This window comes from Cheilinus undulatus, linkage group 7 (assembly GCF_018320785.1).
Source record: "Cheilinus undulatus linkage group 7, ASM1832078v1, whole genome shotgun sequence".
In the NCBI taxonomy this organism is placed as follows: domain Eukaryota; kingdom Metazoa; phylum Chordata; class Actinopteri; order Labriformes; family Labridae; genus Cheilinus; species Cheilinus undulatus.
The window spans coordinates 2,240,725-2,267,846 of NC_054871.1; the positions used below are offsets into that span (position 1 = coordinate 2,240,725).

Below are 27,122 nucleotides of genomic sequence, written 5' to 3' on the forward strand. Positions count from 1 at the left end.
GGCCTATAATGGCTGTAAATATTGGCCTAAATCAGCTGTAAATATTGGCCTATATTGGCTATAAATATTGGCTTACATTGGCTGTAAATTTTAGCCTATATTGGCTGTGAATGTAGATCTATATTACCTATATCAGCTGTAAATATCAGCAGATATTGGCTGTGCATATTGGCCTATATTTGCTAAAATTATTTGCCCCAAGTGGTTGTTGATATCAGCCTATAGTTGCTGTAAATATTGGCCTAAATCAGCTGTATTTTGGCCTGTTTCAGCTGTAAATATTGGCCTACATTGGCTGTAAATGTTGGCCTATATTGGCTGTAAACATTGGCCTATATTGGCTGTAAATATTGGCCTATATTGGCTGTAAATATTGGCCTACATTGGCTGTAAATGTTGGCCTATATTGGCTGTAGATATTGGCCTATATCAGCTGTAAATATTGGCCTATATTGGCTGTAAATATTGGCATATATTTGCTGTAAATATTGGCCGATGTCAGCTGTAAATATTGACTTTTAATTTGTTGTAAATATTGGCCTATATTGGCTGTAAATATTGGCCTATATTGGCTATAAATATTGGCCTAAAATGGCTGTAAATATTGGCCTATATCAGCGGTAAATATTGGCCTATATTGGCTGTAAATATTGGCCTGTATCGGCTGTAAATATTGGCCTGTATCAGCTGTAAATATCAGCCTATATTGGCAGTAAATATTGGCCTATATTGGCTGTAAATATTGGCCTATATCAGCTGTAAATTGGCCTATTTTGGCTGCAAATATTGGCCTTTATTGGCTGTAAATATTGGCCTATATTGGCTGTAAATATTTGCCTATATCAGCAGTAAATATTGGCCTATATTGGCTGTAAATATTGGCATATATTTGCTGTAAATATTGGCCTATGTCAGCTGTAAATATTGACTCTTATTTGTTGTAAATATTGGCCTATATTGGCTGTAAATATTGGCCTATATCAGCTGTAAATATTGGCCTATATTGGCTGTAAATATTGGCCTATATTGGCTGTAAATATTGGCATATATTTGCTGTAAATATTGGCCTATATCAGCTGTAAATTGGCCTATTTTGGCTGCAAATATTGGCCTTTATTGGCTGTAAATATTGGCCTATATTGGCTGCAAATATTGGCCTTTAGTGGCCGTAAATATTGGCCTGTATTTTCTGTAAATATTGGCCTTTTTTGGCTGTAAATATTAGCCTATATTGGCCTATATTTTCTGTAAATATTGGCCTATTTTGGCTGTAAATATTAGCCTATATTGTCTGTAAATATTAGCCTATATTGGCTGTAAATATTGGCCTATGTCAGCTGTAAATATTGGCCTATGTCAGCTGGAAATATCCATATGTGCCATTAATTTCGTGTAGCTTTGGACAGAACCAATCATATGTTAGGGTAAGTGTTTGTTTATTCTTGTTTCTTAATCTTTATATTTATTTATATTTTCAATTTACTTCCATGTGTAGAGGTCAGGACAGCAGATAGCATCCGACATCGGGCAGAGAGCAGGGATGACATAGGATGGGGGCCACAGTTAAGACTTAAACCCTGAGCCACCAGCTTGAAAGAAGAATTTAAAAAATCTTATAATATACAGACCAGTCCAACATGAAACCATTGCTCTTCCCCTCCAGCCTGAAGAGACATCAGATCAAAATTTAAGGACTATCTGTTAATGATTTTTTCACTTTATACCCTTATGGACTTAATAAGGACATTAAAACCATGATTCTGTTTAGGCAAAAACATGTATAAGAGACTCTATTTTGACCCTTCTTCTCAGAGAAATAATGACAGGAGAGATCACTAGGCCTGCTGATGTTACAGTTCAGGTGTGTTTTTAGAGCAGGTACCATCAGGCAGGGAGGGGGTGATGCATTCATGGATCTCAGAACGTGAAGCATTTCTTAAACATAGACTCTCCTTATAATCAAAATGCTGCCCTCACCAGAAATCCCCGAGCTGGAGCAGCCGAGCAGAGGAGATTTGTGCTTTTCCTTTCCCTCTGATGTGCCTTTATTTGATCTGAAGCTTCTTTTCTGGACTACAAAAGAAGTTTTCATGCTTTTTACACGCTGCTGACAGAGAGGAGAGACTGTTTACTTCACTGACAGACGGTCCTCTACCTCCTCTGCCATCATTTTCACTCATCCTCTGGATCTGATCAAATGAAGCTGTATTGATCCTCACAGTGAAACTGGGTCATGACAGCAGAGAACAGTGAAAAACACATCAGACAGGTGAAATGACACCTTTTAAAGAAGGTTCTGGATGCTGTATCAGTCAGGAACCTGGGTTTCTGTGCTCGTCTAGAAGATCCACATTGGACTCAGAACACCGCAGAGGTTTTATGGAGGTTCTCACGTGTTTTCTTTGTTCTCATTCAGATGATAAGAGGATTTGTTGTTGTATTTTTCCTTGTATGGTTGTGCTCTGTCTGAAATATTACAAAAAGGACCAAAGCTTGAACCAGCGACGAGCTCTCCTCAGACCAGTACGTTTTCCCTTTGTCTATATAAACAAATGCCATGTGTACTTTGCATGTTGCATCAACGGTTGGCGCCAAGACACTAGTTAGTTTGTACAAACAAAATGAGTTGTGGAGCAGCGAAGAGGTCTAATGTGTCATGGACATTTAGGCTGGTTAATATACACAAAAATACACGTTAAAGTTGTGAATCAGCCATGAATGAGACAGACTTTCAATGCTCTACGGGTGTTAAGGTGTAACTTGTGACTGTGTTAAGTGGTGTTCCTTGTAAACATTTAGAGACATCCGATGAGCTTTTTGATATAATAAAGAAGAATAATGAAGACTATTTGCTGGTTTAATGTCTGTTGTTACTACAGAACCACTATTTAAGGGGAGGCTGAAGGTCAGCTGTTAACACGGTGACTCTTTAAATCCGTTACAGCTGTTAGCAGTGTTATCAGCAATCACCTGCTGCAGCACCTGAAGAGTAGACGGAAGGGTGCTGTTAACACCATACAATAATGATGAGTCCAGAGTTGCAAAGTAACGTAACTGGTGCTGTTAATTGATTAAAAAATTTAATCAAGTTAATCACATCACTATGCTGTGAGAGTAATCACAGCACATCAGGTGGAAAATAACTTGTGCTGTAAAGTGAAAGATCAGGTGTGCTGTTACCTCGAGGTAGCTGAAGTTGCTGACTGATGTCCAGTGGTCTCTCATCAGTGTAAATAAATGTAGCTCGGGCCAGCTGCTGCACTTTAGTTGTTTTTAGCTGTCATAAAGTTCACGGATTCTTGTGACAGTAGTTCTCATAGGTGGTCTGTGGTACGGGTCATCCAGGGCGACCTGGATGATGTCTTGAAGCTCCTTGTCATCAATGATGTCGATGGCCTGCAGTCTCTGGCGGCCCATTAGCGATTGCACTAGTTAGCTAAAATGTTGTTGTTTTGGGGAGAAATCCAGGTCTGCTGGACTGCACCGGTGTAGCTTGGTGTTATGGCTTGATCCGTGTTGTTGTTAGTCTTTGCTAACACTAGCAACATAAGCTATCATGGCTTAATCCCATGTTGTTGTTAGCGTCTTTGCTAACATTAGCAACATTAGCTATCATGGCTTAATCCCATGTTGTTGTTAGTGTCTTTGCTAACTTTAGCAACATAAGCTATCATGGCTTAATCCCATGTTGTTGTTAGCGTCTTTGCTAACATTAGCAACATTAGCTATCATGGCTTAATCCCATGTTGTTGGTAGCATCTTTGCTAATATTAGCAACATTAGCTACCATGGCTTAATCCCATGTTGTTGTTAGTGTCTTTGCTAACTTTAGAAACATAAGCTATCATGGCTTAATCCCATGTTGTTGGTAGCATCTTTGCTAATATTAGCAACATTAGCTACCATGGCTTAATCCCATGTTGTTGTTAGTGTCTTTGCTAACTTTAGCAACATAAGCTATCATGGCTTAATCCCATGTTGTTGTTAGCGTTTTGCTAACATTAGCAACATTAGCTACCATGGCTTAATCCCATGTTGTTGTTAGTGTCTTTGCTAACTTTAGCAACATAAGCTATCATGGCTTAATCCCATGTTGTTGTTAGCGTCTTTGCTAACATTAGCAACATTAGCTATCATGGCTTAATCCCATGTTGTTGGTAGCATCTTTGCTAATATTAGCAACATTAGCTACCATGGCTTAATCCCATGTTGTTGTTAGTGTCTTTGCTAACTTTAGCAACATCATGGCTTAATCCCATGTTGTTGTTAGCGTTTTGCTAACATTAGCAACATTAGCTACCATGGCTTAATCCCATGTTGTTGTTAGTGTCTTTGCTAACTTTAGCAACATAAGCTATCATGGCTTAATCCCATGTTGTTGTTAGCGTTTTGCTAACATTAGCAACATTAGCTATCATGGCTTAATCCCATGTTGTTGTTAGCGTTTTGCTAACATTAGCAACATTAGCTATCATGGCTTAATCCCATGTTGTTGTTAGCGTTTTGCTAACATTAGCAACATTAGCTATCATGGCTTGATCCCATGTTGTTGTTAGCGTTTTGCTAACATTAGCAACATTAGCTACCATGGCTTGATCCCATGTTGTTGTTAGCGTTTTGCTAACATTAGCAACATTAGCTACCATGGCTTGATCCCATGTTGTTGTTAGCGTCTTAATGTGACTTGCAATGGATAATTTCCGAGGTCATAGTTTCCCTTTTTAAAGGTTTTCTGGGGGAATAGTATTTCAAATTAGACATTAAAGAGCCACAAATCATCACAAAAGAGCCACACTGATCACTGCTTTAGAGATTTCGTTAAGCTTTTATCACGGTCGACTCTGGACTCATCCAGAACAGCAGGACTATTTGACGGCTGCCATCACTCTGAATCAGGAACATGACGGTGTTTGGAGTCATTTTACTCTAGCCGTCGAAAACTTTAAAAACCTAAGTTTTTGTGAACTTTTGGACGTTGAGCTGTCACAGTTGGAAACACCCTCCATCATAACACCATCACACCAGCAACCTTCAGCAAACTCAAATGTCCTCCATAAATCTGAGAGGAAATATTCAGAACAGGCTCCAGTCTGATGGATCAAACCTCCCAGGGTTACAGAGTTAATCTCATATCTCCACATGTCAGTAAAAGATCTCCAGGGGAATCTGAGGAAGAAATAAGCTGTCATTCTGCTGCTCTGCTGCAGGCCTTTTAGCGTGTACGCCTGTTCCCTCTGAGATCTTACATCCAGTCAATTTTAATTAAACAACCACAATCACAAATGGAGAATCTGCCTCAGAGGGGGACCGCATATAACACACGTTATCCTCAGATCCTCGAATCAGGGGAGGATATTTTTTTAGAGTGTTAAATAAAAAGAGAAATACAGGCAAGACGAACGTCTGCTCTGCAAGGAGAAATGTTTAAGTCTGGAAAACTTTAATCAGGTATCAAACACAGCCGATTTACAGATTTACAGCTGATATAGGCCAATATTTACAGCAACTATAGGCTGATATCAACAACCACTAGGGGCCAATAACTTTAGCAAATATAGGCCAATATGCACCGCCAATATCTGCTGATATTTACAGCTGATATAGGTAATATAGATCTACATTCACAGCCAGTATAGGCTGGTATTTACTGCCATTACAAGTCAATATTTAAATATTTTGCATAGATATGAGCATGAAGCACAGGGACGTGGACTTCAGCCTGGAGAGAGGATCATAGGAGGAGTGAGAGTAGTCGACCCACCGAAGGCTAGTTGGATCCAGGCTTGGCAGCTAGTCCAAGATCAGGCTAGGCGGCTAATTAGTGTCAGTTGACTCCTACTAGTCAACCTGTCTAACCCTAGACCAGTGTTACTCAACCCTGCTCAACCAAAGAGCCAAATCATTGAAAATGCATTTGAAAGAGCCACAATCTAAGTGGTGAAAAGTGGCAATTAAGATAAGTTAAAGGTGGCAAAAATGGTTCAAAAGTAGCAAAAGCGGGGCAAAAACTAGTGTAAAGTGAGTAAAATGAGCAAAAATCAGAAAAAAAGGTGGGGAAAATGGGCAAAAAGTGGCATTTAATTGCAAAAGGCAGCTTAAATGGGTGAGAAGTGGCAAAAAGGGGAAAAAATGTAAAAAAATGGGATAAAATTGTCTAAAATTGGTAAGTGACAAAATGAAGTGGCACAAAAGGGCAGAAAGTGACAAAAATGGGTGAGAAGTGGCAAAAAAATTAATTACAGGTGGCGAAAATTTTTAAAAAGTCGAAAAAAATGTGATCTAATCTTTAACCCATCAAGACTCTTATCACCCCCAAAGCCCCATCTTTCTACTATTTATTATAGAAAATAATCCACTTTTTGCTTTTTTGTATTTTGTTTGTTTGTTTGTTTTTGTTTTTGTTTTTTGCAGTAAAAAATGAAATATTTCAAATAATCAAACTGGCATTAAAGGGGTTAAAATTCTGAGAGTTATTGAACTTTTTTGTAGTTTTGAGCAGGTCTGAAGTTGTGAAAGACATTTATGAAAAAAAGTAGAAAAAAATATTGATGTTTGCTGATTTAATGGCAGTTTTCCTGTACATGTACATTATTGCCTTGAAGGTGTCCAGCGGGTGCCCTAATGTTAAAGCTGGCACAACAAAAAAATACAAATGCAATCAAATCAATTTTGTTGCTAATCTTTGACCCATCCAAGACTCTAATCAGCACCAAAGCCCCATCTTTCTACTATTTGTTATATGAAAAATAATGCCTCCAAGTACATTTTTTACGCGAAGGTGTCCAGGGGGTAGTAAATTTGAGGAGGGCACAAGGGCTAGTCAACCAGCCTGACCCTAACTCTAGTCTACCATGCTGACTCAAACCAGCTAACTAGCCGTCTGACTAGTTGACCATCCCAGGGTCCGGCTAGTCGGCCATCCTACAACCCAACTAGTTGACCGTCCTGGTGTGGAATTAGCTAGCCAGCCTACTTGTCTACAAGCCTCATACCCTACTAGTCGACCATCCAAAGCCTGACTAGCTGACCATCCCAACACCAGATTAGTCGACCAGTCTTACAGCAGACTAGTCGACCACCCTGACCCCAAAAAGCCAGTCAGCCTCACCTCCAGCTAGACAGTTAGCCTGAGCCTGACTAGTCCACTTGCCAGAGCTAGGCTAGTTGACTAGTCTGAGGTCGGACAAGACAGAGTCAGGGCTTTTGGGCATCCTGGACCCATCATAGGTTATGTCACACTATCATTATGTTCATAGTTCCTGATGTTCATAATCAGACCTGATGTTTGATGAAACAGTCAGGTTACATCTGGTTAATCTGGTTACATTTGTTTGGTCTGATCCGGCCTTTAGTCGGACTCTGTTGCAGACTTCACCTTCTAAATTAAAACCTGCTGTCTGATCTGCGGTTGAACTGGAGTAGACAGACAAAGCTGTGCAGTCGACATTCAATTGTCACAAAGGCCTGGGTTCAAACGCTGCTGAATTCGGAGTTGATGAAAACCAACAGGAGACGGTCCTTCACTTTAACACGCGTCCTCAGAGACAAGCTGAGGACGAGGAATCCCTCCAACCTGAGATTAAACTCTCCTCCTGGTCCTCCAGCTTGGCTGCAGAATGAGCTCTCTGCTGCAGGGATTGATTCTCAGCTTTGAAGTGAGCAGGTGTGCTGTATTTCACCCAGGTCTCATTAAGAGCGCAGACTCTCGTGTCGGGCCGGGTTAGCCTCTCTGTCAGACGGGATTTAAACCTCGACCAGACTCCGAGAGGATCATCTCCCTGCAGTTTATACGTCTTTTTACCTGCAGAGTTTAGCCAGGTTTCGTTTAGAGGAGAGATCCTGCCGTCTGGTCTGATTCATTATGTAACACACGAAAAAAAGAGGGGAACAAAACAGCAAACATGAAAGAAGAGCCAGGCCCAGGTGTGTGGTCTCACTTCAATCAGATCTGTCTGAAGCAGGGTTTGTTAACACGCATGTTTGAAGTCTGAAAGCAGATCTGAGTTTTGATATCTAATGGTTTGTCTCAAATGTTCAACATGTGCTCCTCTCTCTCTCTCTGAGACTGTATCAACAGGTAAATCCTCCTCCTGAGCCCTGCCGCTCTTTAGAAGCCTAAATATTTAAACATCCTCAGAGACGTGGCGATGGATGAACGTGTCAGTCAGACTAAGACTCCATCTTTCTGACTGATGGACTGTTTGCTGCGTTCAGGCCTCCGCACGTCAACACGCGACATAAATCACCTCCAAAACAAGTCATTTGTTCAGAGACGGAGCTGGTCACATCGAATCAAGAGTCTCTCTGTCGACAGAGCTGCTGGAAAATCTGTTTTAATGAATCATCCTCTCAACGTTAATCTGAACAGACCGGTAAATTACCTTCAAGTCTGACACATTTCTGTGCTCATCCGCTTTAGTCGAGAGGAAAGACGCTCATTTAGTTATTGAGTTCTGCAGGTTAAGTTGGCAGCTTTATTCACACCGTGCAGGTTTGGTGCTGTCTGACAGCTGAAGGAAGAAAATTACTGGATTTAATGAAAGAAATTGCAGCACTTTCTGACGTTTTTGAAAACCCTGGTTTTCCTTTTTTTAAGACAAACTCTAAGAATTTTAAAATGATTTTCACCAAGGTAGATCTCAAATCAAGCCAAAATTCCGAAGCACACCATCTTCATATCCATGCAAAATGGTCTTACAGTATCTTTAGCTGACGTCGAAGCCCTCCTTTATCCCTAAAAGACAACTCCAGTCTTATATACAGCATTCTTGAGATTTTCCAGTCTGGTTTGAAGGCTTCTCACAGCACTACATATTGATTATTGACTCTGGAGACTCAGCTCTTTTAATGCTTTTACAGTGACTATTAAAAGTATTCAGCCCCTTGGATATTATACCCTTGTATTGATTTGACTCAGCCACTCCAGAACATTCCCCTCGTTGTCTTTAAACCATTTCTGTGTAGCTTTCTCTGTATGATTCGGCTCCTTGTCTTGCTAGAAAATAAATCTTCTCTTGCAGACTGAATCAGATTGTCCTCTGATACTTTCCCACGTTCATTTTCCCCTCTACCTTTACAAGCCTTCCAGGACCGCCTGCTGAGAAGCATCCCCACAGCATGATGCTGCCACCACCGTGCTCCACAGTGGGGATGGTGTGTTTGTGGTGGTGTCTTCTCTGATGGTCTAAAAGCTCCATTCTGGTCTCATCAGACCAAAGAACTTCCTTCCTCTTGACCATGGAGTCTCCCACAGTCCTTCTGGTGAACTCTAGTCCAGATTGAATCTGAGTTTTCTTCAACAGTGTCTTTCTCTTTCCCACTCTCCCATAAAGCTCTGACTGGTGAAGAACCCGGCCAACAGTTGTTGTCTGCAGAGTCTCTCCATCTCAGCTGCTGAAGCTTGGAACTCCTTCAGAGTAGTCATAGGTGTCTTGGTGGCCTCTCTCACTAGTCTCCTTCTTGCACGCTCACTCAGTTTGTGAGGACGGTCTGATCTAGACTGATTTACACATGTGACATAGTTCTTCATTTCTTCATGATGGATTTAACTGAACTCTGGGGGATGTTCAGAGACTTGGAAATGTTTTTATCCTCTGACTTAGACTTTTCATTAACCTGTTTAACCTTAGAGTGTTCTTTTGTCTTCATGATGTAATGGTAGCCAGGTATGCTGATGAACCAGTGACTGGACCTTCCAGACTCAGGTGTCTTTATTCTACAATCACTGAGACACATTCACTGACCTCAGCTGATCCCCATTTCACTAACAGAGAGACCACTACCACCAGCTGTCTGGAGCTCTGTTGATGAAGGTCAGTCACTTTAAAGAGGGTGAATATTTAAGAACTCTATGGTCATGTAAAGTGAAGCACACTTTACATGACCATAATTGCATGACCGTTTGTGCTATTGGAAAAATTCAAACAGTTTCTGAAAGCTAAGAAACTGTGCTTTACAGCCAGCATGCCGTTATTTCTGTAATTTCTCCTTTTCCCACTAAGATTCTAGCATAAATTTCCCCCGTTTTTTGTGTTTCTTCATTTTAAACTGTCAAAACACTTAACATGCAGTAAAATGTAAATAACTGCCATATATTAAAAGTTCTAAGTATTGTGGAAAAATGGGCAAAAGCATTTTCTGGGCCTTTTATGGTTAAAATAAGAAAAGAGCCCAGAAACTCAGTTTTAATTTAAACAGTTAAAAAAAAACACTTTTTAAACATGCAGTGCATTGTACACAACTGCCAGATATTAAAGTACTCTAGAATAATGGGCAAAAGCACTTACAAGACATTTTCTGTGCCATTTCTAGTTAAAATAAGAACATGTCCAGAGGCTCAGGAGTTAAAGGGTTAATTGCGGTAACTTTGTAGAAATCTGCTTTTATATTTTTTTGTTCAAAAGGCCAGATTATACTGACCATGGTTGATTTATGAAATCCATATGAGGGTAAAACATCCATGAGGGTGGAATATTTTTATAGTCACTGTGAATAAAGTAGATTGTATGTGGTTCTAGTGATAATTTGATGTTTCTTAAATTCATGCAGCACACCTACACAGGCCTGTCTACACCATTTGGAACCACTAAATAAGACGAAAACACAAAATTTTACATTATTGCAGCCATATCAACCTGTTGATTTATCTATTGTGGCAAATTCAACTTGTACAAAATACATATAAAATAATGTTACAGTTAGGAGATACCAGAAGTGCCACAGAGCAAAAATAATTTCCTTCGAGGTCGTCCATATTCTGAAATTTTTATATATGGTATTGTACAGTAGTTACCTCTTAGTACAACATGATAGAAATGAATTAATGTTCATCCTTGCTGGTTTTGAAGTCACCCAGACATGGCACCTGTTCCAGTGACTGTTCCAGCTCAGAGGAAGAGAAGATCGTCTAAACTGAGGATGGTGATGAAGTTTTTAATAGTCGTGTTGTGTCGTTGCCCTGCAGACCCTAAGACGTCTGTCACATCCTGACAGCTGCTGTTTACAAGTTCAACAGTGATGGAAATGTCTGCTGGGTCACAGAGTGCCAGCGCTCTCTCAAACACATTTCAGCACTTGTACTTGTTGATATCTGGAGCCCTGAAGGGACTAAACGGGTCAAAGCATGCTAACCCCCCAGAAGTGTGAATTTCTGCAGAAACATGAAATGATACTCTAAAACCAACTCTGCGTGCCCCGTGGTTCGCTATCACTGTGTTCCTACTAAACATTCAGTCATGTAAATCTTAAAGTGAATCATACATCCTGTAATTGTGCTGTAATGTCAGGATTTATTAATGCAGATTTCATGCGGTAGAATTCCCTCTCCAGGTTGGGAATGAGATCCTGCCCCAAGACGAGGAGTTCAAGTATCTCGGGGTCTTGTTCACAAGTGAGGGAAGAATGGAGCGGGAGATTGACAGGCGGATCGCTGCGGCGTCAGCAGTGATGCGGTCTCTGCATCGGTCTGTCGTGGTGAAGAAAGAGCTGAGTCGAAAGGCGAAGCTCTTGATTTACCGGTCGATCTACATTCCCACCCTCACCTATGGCCATGAGCGGTGGGTGGTGACCGAAAGAACGAGATCACGGATACAGGCAGCTGAAATGAGTTTCCTCCGCAGGGTGTCTGGGCTCTCCCTTAGAGATAGGATGAGAATCTCAGCCATCCGGGAGAGACTCGGAGTAGAGCCGTTGCTCCTCCATGTTGAGAGGAGCCAGATGAGGTGGCTTGGGCATCTGGTCCGGATGCCTCCCTGGTGAGGTGTTCCAGGCAAGTCCCACTGGGAGGAGGCCCTGGGGAAGACCCAGGACACGCTGGAGAGACTATGTCACTCGGCTGGCCTGGGAACGCCTTGGGAATATGCTCTGAATCCCAGGAGCCGCAGGTTGGACCTCACACGGTGCAGCATGTGACAAAGCAATAGGACAAAACAAGCATGCTCTAACCTCCTGAGAAGGACCTGAGCTTTTATTTTGGGTGCATTTTTGATATCTCATAGTTATTCAGGACTAGTAGCACCTAATAGGTACAATAACTAAACATTTTATCTAAACCACTGGTAGTTTTCAGAAACACTGGACGTCCTCATATGAGGACAGTTGGTCTATTTTACTGTTCTACACATTAGAGATTAATAATCTAACAACATTTGTAAAAACAAAGTTGGAAATATCCCACTAGAATAAAGCAAACAATTATCCCCTTATTTTTCTGACGTCTACATACTGAAAAACACTCAAGGTTTTGTTTTCATTTTCACAGCTTCCTATGAAGCCCTGGAAGGGACAATAAAATGATGATGAATTTCTTCCTGCCATGATGATGGAAAATTTTTTTTTTTTTTTAATTTTCCATCATCATGGATTATTTTTTCCATCATCATTTAGTTTTTTTCCTCTATGTCCTTCCAGGGCTTCATCACTTCCTAATAATTTTAGTCTTCCAAATTTTTTTACTACCTAAACAAAAAGTTTGAAAGAAAATAAAAATGTTCTTAAAACTTTCTTAGATGTTGATTACGTTTACAATTTATATATTTTTATGTATTTATTTTTATTTAATATAACCATATTTTTAATAATAATTTTAAGTATTAGTTTTTTGGTCTTTCTCTCAGTAGACTCCTATTTTCTGTTCTAAAATTCATACATATATTTGAACTGGTTTCAAAGTTAAAGATTCAGTGGTTTTTATCCAAATTTAACTGAATGACATGAAAACATCATAAGTAATGGTTATTTCTTTATTTCTTTATATATTAGAAAAATGTGATCTTATGGTAGTGACATCATTCTTTTGGTGTGACGGCAGTGTTCCTTTAAAATATCAACAAAATAAATGTGTTTTTTTCTTACTTATTTTTGAAAATTATCCAAAAGGTATTTTTGAAAATGTATCAGAAAATGTAAAAATTGTGCCAGTATTATTCTGATGAAATTAAATTTAGAGATATAGTTCAGGACACCACCTCAAGTGTTTAATAGAAATGAGTATTAAAATGATCTGAATTACATTTTTGTGATTCATAACTAAAAATGCTAAACATGCAAGATTGGACCATATTCACTGCACACTTTTTTGACCAGATTGCACAATTCTGATAGAAGACCATATACAAATTCATCGAATGTCTTCATCCTGTCTGCAGGAATGTTTTCCGACATGGCTGTGTTTAAAAAAAAAAAGGGCAAACAACCGCACAGGAAGAATCTCCTGAAAGAGATCCCTCAGAGATTCTTCTACCGTTGCTTCATCAATCTTTCTACCCTTGGTAGAGAAATCTTCCCTGAAAATGTGAACCAGACAAATAATCAGTTTAGACCCATTTTTACCACATGCAATGCACATTTATACTCACTTCACTGGTAAACTGTTGGTTTCTTTCCAAAATCTGGCCAAAAATTTGATCTGTCAGTGGGAACCAGGCTCTGATTGTCTCCTCTGTCTCTTTTTTGATGCACTGACAGAGAACAATGACATTTTTTTAAACCCAGGACTGTTTTTAATCATCCTTTTTTGCAGCATCAGTTCTTTCAAAGTTGGCTCATTTGCTATAATAGACGCTTTCTTTATTAGCAGATCTTTAGACATCATCTCCTTCAGCCTTTAGCTGTCCCTACAGCGTATAAATGACGTCCTCAGTCTTAAACTTGAGTTTCACTGCGGTTGGTCATGTGACCTGGGCTTCATCATCATCGTCTGATTGGATCTGATCACGGATGATTGTGTTCTCCTGATGGATCCGTGCAGAGAGGGAGGCTGCTGTTTACATGGAGGTCACATGACCATCTTCTTTCTATGACATCGTCTAGTTTTTTTTTCTTTTTTTTTCTCTCTGATTGAATCAGGTTGGCGTGTCAGGGCGGGAGGACGCCACCGCTCTCGCTGTGTTCAGCCAGGTGACAAAATCTCGTTAAAGTCATGTCCACAGGCGGCTCCTGAATGATTTATCTGTGGGTAAAGGTCGCCGTGGCGATGAGCAATGGGATGTCGACGGGGGAGGCAGCCTCGGAGTGCATCGCCATGGTAACAGGCCCAGTCGGACCGGGCTGATTTCTGTCCCTCTGCGCGTCAGAGTCGGTCTGTAATAACTCTGATGGAGAGGGAGTTCATCGTTGCAGAGCAATCAGAGTCGATGTGAGGAGAGGAGACGGCTCCAAGTTTGACAAGAAAACAGAGTTTCACATGAATGGACCTGGAGGGGGCGCTGTGGGTTATTTACCTCTAAAGCTTAAATATGCATGTACATTATTCCACCATGGGACTGATGTTGAGGGTACTCAGACCCCTCTTTCTCAATTAAATGAACTCCACATGGACCAGGACTACTGCTGGTGCAGAGCTGGTTAATTTGAAGTTAATATCTGTGGCTGCTAGGCCCCACATGGTGAGTTCAGTGGAGAAAACATGCATGACACAAGTTTAAACCTCTGCATGAAAATTAAGCCAGATAAGGCAGTCTCTCCTGTCTGTGTGAACACAGAGCTGAGAACAACAAACACAAGGAGCTGAAGTTTGCGCTTCATTGAACAAGTTATTTTACTGTAAAGTTACCAGGGGTGGAAATAGAGCAACATTATACTTAAAGGTGCAGTGTGTAAAATTGGGACTATCAACATCTAACAGTCAGTTCTGGAGTGTGATGCTCATTTCTCTGGTGATAACTGTGGGAACCAGTGAAGTTTAAAAATAAATACATGCTTAACTGTTATTTGGTTCCTTCTATGGTGCCATAGAAACAGGCAAAATGCAAAAATCCAAGATGGCAGCATCCTTAGAGGGGACCCTCCCTATGTATGAATAAAAGGCTTATTCTGAGTTAATTTAAAACATAAATTTAAAAAATGTGTTATCAGATGTCAACACTAATTTAGATCAATCTACTTATAAATGTTATGTTTCATTTTAACCAAGCTTGTTTTGCTAAATGCTAATAGGCTAAATATTACACACTGCACCTTTAACTGAAAGTACAATTACTTTGATTTAAATTGACTTCAGTAGGAGTGAAATGATTCTGTTTCTTTTAAGATAAAGTGACTTGTTTGAATAAACGGTCTAAATTACGACTGCCTGTTACTGGAGCCATCTTCTCCCAAGCTGCAGTTCTCTAACACAGTGGTTCCCAGACGGTGTGGCAAGGCATACTAGTGGGCCTTGAGGCAAGTCAAGGTGCGCCTTGGGGATCTGGCTGGGCCCCGGAAAAAACCCAGAGTATGGACCCTCCCCTGTTGTGATTTATTGATGATAACGGTGTGTGTGTGTGTGTGTGTGTGTGTGTTGGATCAGTAGCATTGATGCTAGCATCCTGGCTAACAGTTACCTCATTAAGAAAGCTATCATTGAGTTGAAATCAGTGTTGAAATGATTATTATTCATGCTATTTTTAACCAAATTAACTATTTTTTCTGCCCATTTTGCCACTAGTTTTGTCAACTTAAACCCTTTTTGCTGCTTTTTTTGCAGTTTTGAAACTTTTTTAAATACTTTTGACCCATTTGTTGCAACTTTTATGGAACTTTTTGCCACATTTAACCCATTTTTGACACCTTTTTGCCAGTTTTTGCCTACTTGTGCTATTACTTTGACATTTTTTTTGGCAATTTTTTTCATCATCTTTTACCATGTTTTAGCAACTTCAACCCTTGTCACTTTTCTGCCACTTGTAACCTATTTTGACACATTTTTGACACTTTCAACCCATTTTTGCCACCTTCTTGCCAATTTTCACTCACTGTGCCTTTGTTTGGCCACTTTTTTGCCCAATTTTGCCCATTTTTTAATCACTTTTAAACCATTTAAACCACATTTTTACAACATTTAACCCTTTTGGCCACTTGTAACCCATTTTTGCCACCTTTTTGACACTTTCAACATGTTTTGCCACTTTTAACCATTTTTTGGCCTTTTATGCCAATTGTTAGCCATTTTTGACTTTGTCTGTCCACTTTTTGCCCAATTTTGCCATGTTTTATCATCACTTTAACCAATTTTTGCCACCTTTAAGGCACCTTTTGCCCACTGTTGCCACCCCCAGCTGGCTGGGCCCCAGAAACCTCTCCCCTTTATTCCCCCTTATGGGCCACCTTGACTGTTATATTATTTAAAAAGTCTATTTTGTATTGATATGAATGTGGTGTGCCTTGAGATTGTGGCTTTAACCTTAGGTGTGCCTTGAGTGAAAAAAGTTTGAAAACCACACTGCTCTAACAGACTGGATCAGATTGTCCTCCAATGTTTTTCCGCATTTATTGTACTCTCTACTGTTACAAGCCTTCCAGGGCCGGCTGCTGAGAACCATCCCCACAGCCTGATGCTACCACCACCGTGCTCCACAGTGGAGATCAGGGGCGTAGCACAGGGGGGAAAAGGGGTACTGATTACCCTGGCCCACAGTTGGCAGGGGCCCTTTAGGAGCCTGCAATGAAAAGTGTTTTTATCTATTTTTTCTTAGTAATTAGGGTCATTAGGGAATCAAAAGCGACACAATTAATCAGTCAACAGACTGAAATTTGTATCAAAAAGAGTGAAATAAATACTGGGGGGCCTCTGCTCCTCCCTTAAAAATGTCCAAATGGTGTAGTCCAGTGCTGCGAAATACCACGGTGAAAAGGTTGCTCATAAATGGGGAAATTATGCTTCAAAAATACATCAAAATGAATATATATTTGTAAAAAATGATAGAACATTTGTTGCTTGCCTAGCCAGTTAAGGGGGCGACTTTGTTATATTCTTTCTGGGGGCCCAAAATCCCTAGCTACGCCCCTGGTGGGGATGGTGTGTTTGTGGTGATGTGCCAAACATCAGACCCCATTCAGTCTGCTCAGACCAAAGATCTTTCTTCCTCTTGACCATGGAGTCTCCCACAGTCCTTCTGGTGAACTCTAGTCCAGATTGAATCTGAGTTTTCTTCAACAGTGTCTTTCTCTTTGCCACTCTCCCATAAAGCTCTGACTGGTGAAGAACCCGGCCAACAGTTGTTGTCTGCAGAGTCTCTCCATCTCAGCTGCTGAAGCTTGGAACTCCTTCAGAGTAGTCATAGGTGTCTTGGTGTCCTCTCTCACTAGTCTCCTTCTTGAACGCCCACTCAGTTTGTGAGGACGGTCTGATCTAGGCAGATTTACACATGTGACATAGTTCTTCATTTCTTCATGATGGATTTAACTGAACTCTGGGGGATGTTCAGAGACTTGGAAATGTTTTTGTCTCCATCCCCTGACTTAGGTCGTTTTCACACCTGATAGTCCGGGGGAATCGGTCCGTTTTCGAATGGAAATTGCAACAATGCTGCACTTTCCTTTGGTTTGGTGTGCATTCATACTGCTCTTTGTCAAACGGACCAAACCGTCTGAACACCTACAACATCTGCCCACAAGGGGCGCTGTCATCACAAACAAAAGGCAACCAAGAAGAAAAGCCGGTGTAGAAAAAGACGAAGCGGGGAAATCCAGCTCCTTCCCCCGGTCTCTTTTCCACATAAACAATGAAAAAAACACAGAATTTACGCTGTCTTGGGGTTTCTGCTCTTGCATTGGGGCATAAGGAGCAGCCAGCAAGACGGTGAGCTGTCCAACATGTTGTTGTTTACACAAGACAAATAAATAAGCATGGACTACAATGTGTTGCTATGGCTACACAGATGCCAAGTGAAGAAACGACATGTATTTGAGTGTATTAAATCACATATAAATACTTATATCATTTCGCTTTATGCCACTTCCTGTCTTTGGTTCACAAGTTGGTCCACTTTGCTTTCACACCTCAAACAAACCGCACCAGGTTTAGTTTGGAAGCGGACCGAGACACCCTGTTTTCAAGCGAACCAGCGTCCGCTTGTTTGGTGCGCACCAGAGTTCATGTGAGCTTTCAACCCTTGATGGATTTAACTGAACTCTGGGGGATGTTCAGAGACTTAGGAATATTTTTGTCTCCATCCCCTGACTTATATGTTTTATTAACCTTTTCTCTGAGTTTCTTGGAGTGTTCTTTTGTCTTCATGGTGTAATGGTAGTCAGGTATGCTGATGAACCAGTGACTGGACCTTCCAGACACAGGTGTCTTTATTCTACAATCACTGAGACACATTCACTTTCTTCTTGGTGGGTTTGCAGACCAAGAAGAAAGAAGACCAGAGAAATCCCTCTGAGGCAACACCCAAAGACCCAGAATAAGTTATTAATGTAGCAGGGTTTGTTTGAGAGCTGATGTTTGATTTTTGGGTGAACATTGGCATCAAGACAAACGTCACATCTTCAGCTGTGATTGTAAATAAACTAAGAGGATGTCGTTGATTTGTGGTTATAAATGGGGCCTTTCAGAAAAGTGAACGTTAAACTAATTAACCTGTCCAGGTGGGTGATTGGCTAATAACGTCTGTGCTGCATGACTGAACAGGAAGTGACAAACTGACCCATAAATCCTGTTTCCTGTGGGCTTCACCTTCACCAAGGACACATTAGCAGTAATTGGGAACAGGTCAGTATCCAGGCAAAGACAGTCACTATGAATGGATGAGGAGGGGTAGAGAGAGAGACGAGGGGGCAGGAAGGATGGAGGGAACAAAGAAGGAGGTGGACTGAAGGCTGGATGGAGGAGTTTTGTGTGTTTCACATCCAAGAATGTGAAAGAATGTTTGTTAGCTTGGTATCTGCTGTGTTGACTACCTGGAGCCAAAAGTGTTTGGAGGAGAAAGTGGAGCTGTAAAGGAGTGAACAGTTAGAAGATACTGAGTTATTAAACTCATCCATCCGTCAATCCATCCATCCATCCATGCATCCATCCATCCGTCCATCCATGCATCCATTCATGCATCCATTCATCCATCCATCCATCATCCAGCCATCCATCCATCCGTCCGTCCATCCATGCATCCATCCATGCGTCCATTCATCCAATTAGCAATTAGCAAATATGGATAAAAAACAGTTAACAGTGGAAAAAAATGGGTAAAAAGTGGCAAAAACGAGTAGAAAAAGTGGTGCAATTGTTCAAAAACGGGTAAAATGGAGTAGCAGAGTTTAAAAAGTAGGCAGACAAAATGTCAATAATGGGTCAAAGGTTCCAAAAAGGTCAAGAAAATGGTAAAAAGGCTGTAAACAGTGGTAGAAGAAGGTCAAAACTGGCAAAAACTGGTGGAAGGAGTAGTGAAGTGGAGTAAGTTGCAAATATGTGTTAAAAGTGGCAAAAGTAGGAAAAAAAAGTGGTGAAATGGGTTACATGGGGCATAAAAGGGGTAAGAAATTGCAAAGAATAGTTAATAATGGGCATAAAAAGTGGTGAGAAAATGTTGATAGTGGCAAAAAAAAGGGTAAAAGGGATATAACAAGCAGAAACTTTGCAAAACATGGTTAGAGGTTGATAAACAGGCAGAAAAATGTTGGAAAGGGATTCTACAAATGCAAAAATTGGCAAAAAAGTTCAAAAATGGGTCACAGGTGGCAAAAACAGGCAGAAAAAAATGTAAAACAGGTTAAAAAGTGACAGAAATGGGTTAAAAGTGGTAAAGATGAAAAGAATGGTAGTGAAATGGTATTTAAAAATAGCAATTATTGGTTAAAAGTGGTACACACAGGCAGAAAAAACATGGTGAAAAGGTTAAAATTGGTGTAACAAATACTGAGATGCAGTAAAAACTGGAAAAAAAGTGGCATTAGAAGTGGCAAAAAGTGGTAGAAACACCAGAAAATGAGGTGAGGGAGTACTTGTGCCAGACACGGCTTTAAGTATCAAAATGGGCATAAAAGTGGTAAATAACAGCGAATTTGGTTAACAGAGGCAGTATTAGGTGGAGAGTTTGCAGATATGGGATTAAAGTAGTAAAATGGGCAGAAAAAGTCATAAAATGAGTTTTTAAAGAAGCATAAATGGGTTTCAAATGCTCCAGATTGATAATTGGTAAAAACAAAGTGGCAGAAAATGGCTGGAGTGGTTGAAAGTGTTAAAAAGTGTCACAAATAAATCATTTCAACATCGCAACTAAACTGAAGTGACCTAGCCAGGATGCTAGTACCAATGCTTCTGGGGCCCCTTCCCTGGGTTTATCAGGGGCCCGTTCCCAGGGTTTATCAGGGGCCCGATCCCTGGGTTTATCAGGGGCCTGTTCCCTGGGATTATCAGGGGCCCGGTCCCTGGGTTAATCAGGGGCCCGTTCCCTGGGATTATCAGGGGCCCAGTCCCTGGGTTTATCAGGGGCCCATTCTCTGGGTTTATCAGGGGCCCATTCTCTAGGTTTATCAGGGGCCCATTCTCTGGGTTTATCAGGGGCCCGGTCCCTGGGTTTATCAGGGGCCCGGTCCCTGGGTTTATCAGGGGCCCGGTCCCTGGGTTTATCAGGGGCCCATTCTCTGGGTTTATCAGGGGCCCGGTCCCTGGGTTTATCAGGGGCCCGGTCCCTGGGTTTATCAGGGGCCCATTCTCTGGGTTTATCAGGGGCCTGGTTCCTGGGTTTATCTGAAATCCTAAATATTTCTCATGGTTGTTAAAACCTCAGGCAGAAGAAACTCAGAGTCTGTGGACTTGTCTTCTATCAGGATCTTTCATCCACTCCTGAGGCTGCTGCCTCCTCTAAAACATAATTCAGGTGCTTTATTTTGGGGATGTTGTTCTCTGTGATGAATTTTGCAGGTTTGATCATGAAAACAGCCACTGGAGGTCAAACTGAAGAATTAAACGTGTTCATAGCGTGTCGAGCAGCTGGCTCAGATCAGAACAAACATGATTCATCGTCAGCCTCTGTTTTTCTCTTAATGAGTGTTTGTGATTTATTTAATCTCTGTTTTGTTTTCATGATGAAGTGAAGAGGAAATCATCCAATCAGGGATGCTTTGATAGCAGAGTGTTTGTGATTTATTTAATCTCTGTTTTGTTTTCATGATGAAGTGAAGAGGAAATCATCCAATCAGGGATGCTTTGATAGCAGAGTTTAATCAGAATGACTTCAGAGAGCAGACGCGACCTCAGATAAAGATGATGATGATGATGATGATGATGATGATAATGGAGAACAGCTGATAATGATCCTCTTTGTTCAGTCTTATTGATCTTCCTGATTCAGACACCCTCCATCTGAATGAAGTGATCAGAGGAGAATGAAGACTTTATTATCATCTCGTCTTTTTATGTGTTTATCATTGAGAATATTCCGTTCTATGGCGCTCATCCTCACTGAGAAAACAGAGTGATTAGGTCTAGATCAGTAATCAAGCGTGACAGAGTGCTGATATTTCCCTACATTTTAGTGACCCAGAATGCTTTTCAACAGTGTAACTTTCTGAAAGCTGCAGAGAAATAGAAAAGGCCGCCGTCTTTAATCAAATATGTACAGTCTGAGCGTCCTCCGGGGGAAAATCACCTCATATTAAAAATGATTCGATCAGATTCCAGAGCTGTCTCATTTTCATTTACATTTACAAAAGGCCACACAGCTGACAAAGATATCAGAGCAGAAACCAAGCCATGAGGTCAAAGGTCAAAGGAGACAGGATTGTTGACAGGCACAGATCTGGGGAAGGCTGCAGAAACATTTCTGCTGCTCTGAAGGTTCTGGAGAGAACAGCGGCCTCCAGAATTCTCACATGAAGAAGTTTGGACCAACCAGGACTCTTCCAGACCTGGTCACCATCAGGGGAGAGGGACCTTAGAGAGAGAGGAGAGCAAGAACCTGATGGTCTCTCTGAGCTCCAGAGATCCTGGAGGAGATGGGACAAAGTTCCAGAAGGAGGACCATCACAGCAGCCCTTCACTGATCTGGGCTTTATGGAGGAGAGGAGAGATGAAGACTCTCCTCAGTGAAAACACAGTAAGGCCCTGAGAAACATGAGTCTCTGGTCTGATGAAACCAAAACTGAACTGGCCTCAACTCTAAATGTTATGTTTGGAGGAAACCAGGCCCTGCTCATCAGCTGCCCAATATCATCCCTACAGTGAAACATGGTGGTGGCAGCATCATGCTGTGGGGGTGTTTCTCAGCAGCAGGTACTGGGAGACTGGTCAGGGTTGAGGGAAAGCTGAATGGAGCGAAGTACAGAGATTCTCAGTGAAAACCTGTTCCTCAGGGGTCTGGGCCGAAGGTTCACCTTCCAACATGACGCTGACCCTAAGACCACAGCCAGGACTACGCAGGAGTGGATCAGGGACAACTCTGAGAATGTTCTAGAGGGGCCCAGCCAGAACCCTATTAAAGAGACCTGAAAATGTCTGTCCACTGACGGTTCTATCCAACTGGACTGAGATTGAGAGGATTTGAAAGAAGAATGGCAGAAAATTCCTCAGTCCAGGTGAGCAAAGCCTGTTGGGTCATTTTTAAAAAAAGACCAGCGGGGACTTCGAATAAGTACTGAGTAAAGCAGGGGTGTCAAACTCAGTCAGCAGGGACCGGAGTCTAGATTCAGGTCTAACCTCAGAGTCTAACAGGGTCCACGTTTAACCACAACTGTCAACCTCATTTTCACCAGTAATAAAATATGAAAACCGCACTGATGATAAATCATTTGGAAATTAAAAAAATTAAAAATATTAAGTTTAAAGGCTCAAATCTGAGATAAAATTCAAATTTATTAGTTCAGAAGATCAGAACACGATATTAAAAATAGAAAAATAATGCTTTTAAAGAGCAAATATACGAGGGGAAAGTTGAAATCATAAATTTGAAAGGTCAAAATATGACTTAAAATTTTAAATTGTGAGTCTAATAGGTCAAAATATGGGATTAAAAACCAAAAAATAGGAGTTGAAAATGTCAAAATATGAGCTAGAATTCAAAATGATGACTTAAAAAGTTAAAAATATGACTTCAATTCAAATTTGGGAGTGTAAAAGGTCAAAATATGATATTAAAAGTAAAAATTATGAATGTCAAATGTCAAAATATGAGAAAAAATTGAAATCATGAGTTTAAAAGCCAAAATAAGGAGTTGAAAAGGTCAAAATATGACTTAGAATTTATAACTGGGAACCTAAAGATAAAAATATGACAAAGTTCAAATTCTGAGTTGAAAAGGTCAAAGTATGAAAAAAAAAGTCAAAATCAAAAGTTTGAGTCGTAATCTTGAGATGCAGATTTGAAAATATGAAATAAATCCCATTAATTTCCTTCTCCATATTCTTGACTTTTTATGAAACCTTTCTTACTCTTTACTTTTTCAGATATTTAATGATTAACAAGGATGTTTTAAATAAGGTGAAGTTTACATTTTTATACTGGAGGAAATCTGCAGACCTCATACTGGTGGGCCAGTTAGAATACAAATATTGTATGATCTTGCGGGCCGGATGTAATAGTTCCACGGGCCGGATTTGGCCCCCGGGCCTTGAGTTTGACACCTGTGGAGTAAAGGGTCTGAAATGTCAATGTGGTGTTTCAGTTTTTATTCTAATTTTGCTTCGTCATGCTGGGGTAGAGTAGATTAAGGAGAAATAAAATGGATTTAATCGGCTGTAGCATCAGGATGAAACAGAACAAAACTTTTAAAGTGAAGAGAGTTTCTGAATGCACAACAGAAAATAAATTTATATGAATCCTAGCCTGCTGATTAACATTTGTAATTAAGAGAGAAAAGAGTCATATCTTTTGGTTAATACCCAACCCACCAGATCAGATCATATTTTTATTATAACTGGTCCACCAGTATGAGCTCTGCAGATTTCCTCCAGTATAAAAATGTAAACTTCAACTTGATCATTTATAAAATCCTTGTTGAGTCATAAAAATAAGAAAAGTAAACAGTAAAAATGATTTGATAAGAAGTCAGGAAAATAGGAGAAAGTTGTGTTTTCTCCATATTTTTAATTATGCATCTTACACTAAAAGTTATCGCTGACTGTTTATTTCATATTTTAACCTTTAAACCTCATAACTTTGACTTTCTATCTCATATTTTTACCTTTTAGATTCATAATTTTAAATTTTAAATCCTATATAGACCTTTTACAGTCATGATTTTGACTTTTATCTCAGTTTTGATGACCCAACTTTGACTTTATCTTGTTTTTTTACCTTTAAAACTCATGAATTTAATGTTATATCATGATTTGACTTTTAAAACTTGTGAATTTGAAATTTAATATCATATTTCGACATTTTAAACTCATGATTTCGATGTTAACTCACATTTTGATTGTTAAATATCATGATTTTGACTTTTATTTCATTTTTGACTTTTTTCAACTCCTAACTTTGACTTTTAAATCATTTTTTAACCTTTGAAATGCGTAATTTTGAATTTTCTTTCACATTTGGACTTTTTAAACTCATGATTTTGACTTTTATCTCATATTCTGCCTTTTAAAAACATCATTTTGACTTTAAACGTAATGTTTTTACCTTTAAAACTTTTAAGTTTTATTCCTTATGTCAGATTTTTTACATTTTAGCTCATCATGTTGACCTTTTAATCTCAACATCATTTAGGTTAAATATTGACCCTGTTAGGCCCTCAGGTTAGACCCAAAGTCAGAATCCGGCCTTTGCTGGGATTGAGTCTGACACCCCTCTAGAGAGACTAACCCTGGTTTTCCACCAGGCTGTGGACAGGTTTATTTCTGCTGTAACGTTAGACGCTTTAACATGGGGATCTATGGGGACTGACTCACTACAGGAGGCAGCCTCTAGTGGACACTACTGGAACTTCATCTCTTGGTACATCTGCATCGGTTGCACCGTGGTCTAATACAGAGTTAGAGTTTATCTTCTGCAGTTCAACAAAGAAAGGAGCTGTGGTGGAAAAAGCCGTATCCCTGCCTCCTCTGTTTGATCTGTGTGAAGAAGAGCAGGAATAAACTCTGATGGAGGAGTCTGAATAAAAAGGAGGTCTGACTCCCTCCTCTCTGCTCTGTTTTCATCCCTGATGCTAATCCTGGAGCTCCACAGCTGCTCCTCTTAAACGAGCCGGCTTCAGAGGGCGCCACGGCGGGTTTGAAGTTCCCTCATTGTGGATTCAGACCATATGTTGTTCTCTGTGCCAGCTCCAGGTATCTCCTCCTCCTCCTCCGTCAGCTCTCTTCGGGGTTGAGTTGTTGGTCTAGTCGTTTTCTGCTGCATTACCCAGGAGTCTTAGCGTGCTGCTGTTGTGTTGAGATCCTGATCTGATAAATATAATTTCTCCCTGGGCCGGGTCGTGCTGAGCTGCTGTTAGCGTTAGCGTCGATTAAAGTGATGTTCCCTTCAGGAGCTTTTTAGTGAATCAGCAGCTGTTCAGAGGACGGAGAGAGGAGAGGAAGAAAGAAACGGGAGGAGAGGAAGTTTGAGTGTCCTTCGTTGTCCCAACACTGCTGTATTTTAATGAATGTACACAGCAGAATCACGCTCTGGTGCTGATATCTGACCAGAAAGGAGGAAAAGAGCGCATCAGCTCGCTCATACAACCTCCGTCTGAGTAGGAACGCCTCCATAGGGAGCAGAGTCATGAAAGCTCATCCCGTCCTTCATTGACTTTTATCCATAAAATCAGGGCATGCTTCTGAAGTTTTCTGTCTTTAGTCATCGACAAACACAACACACTGCAGATGAGAACATTTAAAATAACTCTGTACTTCATAAGCAAGGAAACAGCTATAGAAGTTTTCCAGCATCATTTCACTTCACTCTTGACTACAGACCAGTTAGGAGTTCATTATTGCTGAAGGAGAAAAACAGCAGATGCCAGAGAAACACAGAGAGCCATACTGGGATTGGTTTTTTTGAATATGCAGTCAACAATCAGAAGTATTTCAAACATTAAAAACTGATCCAGCCAAACATCGTTGGCTCTCCACCAGGATGCAGCTCTTTGAGTCGTTTATCAACGTCTACATCATGTATATCTGCATCTTAAGTCTTTACTGCTAGCTCTGCTTTACATTGGTCCTGTGATGAGGCCCTCAGAGCTTCTGACATGGCCTTCAGAGCATTCAGTGTGGTCCTCTGAGTCTCCAACATGGCTCTCAGACCCTGTGAAGAAGCCCTCAGAGCCTGTGATGTGGCCCTCTGAGTCTCTGACATGGCCTTCAGAGCATTCACTGTGGTCCTCAGGGTCTCTGACATAGCCCTCAAAGCCTGTGATGTGGCCGTCAGAGCCTGTAAAGAAGCCCTCAGAGCCTCTGACATGGCCCTCAGAGCCCATGATTTTGCCCACAGAGTCTGTAATTGGTCCCTCAGTCCCTGTGATGTGGTCCTCAGTCCCTGGGATGTGGCTCTAAGAGCTTGTGATGTTGCTCTCAGAGTCTGTGATGTGACCCTCAGTGCCTTTGATGTGGCCCTCAAAGCCTGTGATGTCACCCTCAGTCCATGTGATGTTTCTCTCAGAGCCTTCGATGTTGCCCTCAGACCCTGTAAAGAGGTCTGAGGTCAGAGCTTGTGAAGTGGCCTTCAGAGCCTCTGATGTGGTCCTCAGAGCCTTTGATTTTGTCCTCAGAGCCCATGATTTGGCCCTCAGAGCCTTCAGTATGATGATGTGATGTGTGAAACCTGATGTGGGATATGAGCATAATCTCCACACTGATAGAGTCATGGATAAGAGTCTTGGCACCCTTGGAATTTTTCCAGAAAATACACCATTTCTCCCAGAAATTCCAGTTGCGAGGTGTTAGAAGCTTGTTGATGGTTATAGGAAGTGATTGGTTTCAGTTTTTTTCCCAAGGATGTGCAACCAAATATTAAGTTGAGGGGGCCGATAATTTTGTCCCGCCCATTTTTTTAATTTTGTGTAAAATTATGTCAATTTTGGCTTTTTTCTTCAGGTTTTTTTGTGTTGTTCCAATGCACATAAAGGCAATAAACGTGTATAACAAAAACATTTGTAACTGCAACAATTTCTGGGAGAAATGGTGTATTTTCTGGAATAATTCCAGGGGTGCCAATACTTTCATCCTTGACTTTAACTGCTGATCTGTGCATGGAATGTAATCTCAGATTTCTGTATGCATGTCTGATAAAAATGGCCAGTGGGGGTTTTGCAAGGCACAAATTTACGACCCATGAAAATTGCTCTGGGGCCAATTTTGGGGTCCCGACCCACCAGTTGAGAACCATTAATTTAGACAAGGATTTCTCTGCAATTCTTCATAATCAAAAATTTCCCAGTATTGGGGAATATTTTAAATCTGTTATTGCTGCAAACATTTGTTACTTTGTTAAAGGGATTTTGGTCAC

At 40.7% G+C, this 27,122-nt stretch overlaps 1 protein-coding gene across 2 annotated transcripts in view; it reads left to right on the forward strand.

Moving 5' to 3' along the window:
- Positions 1-27,122, forward strand: part of patj (PATJ crumbs cell polarity complex component) — a 207,865-nt gene that overhangs the window by 161,801 nt on the left and 18,942 nt on the right. The gene's annotated exons all lie outside the window — the stretch shown is intronic.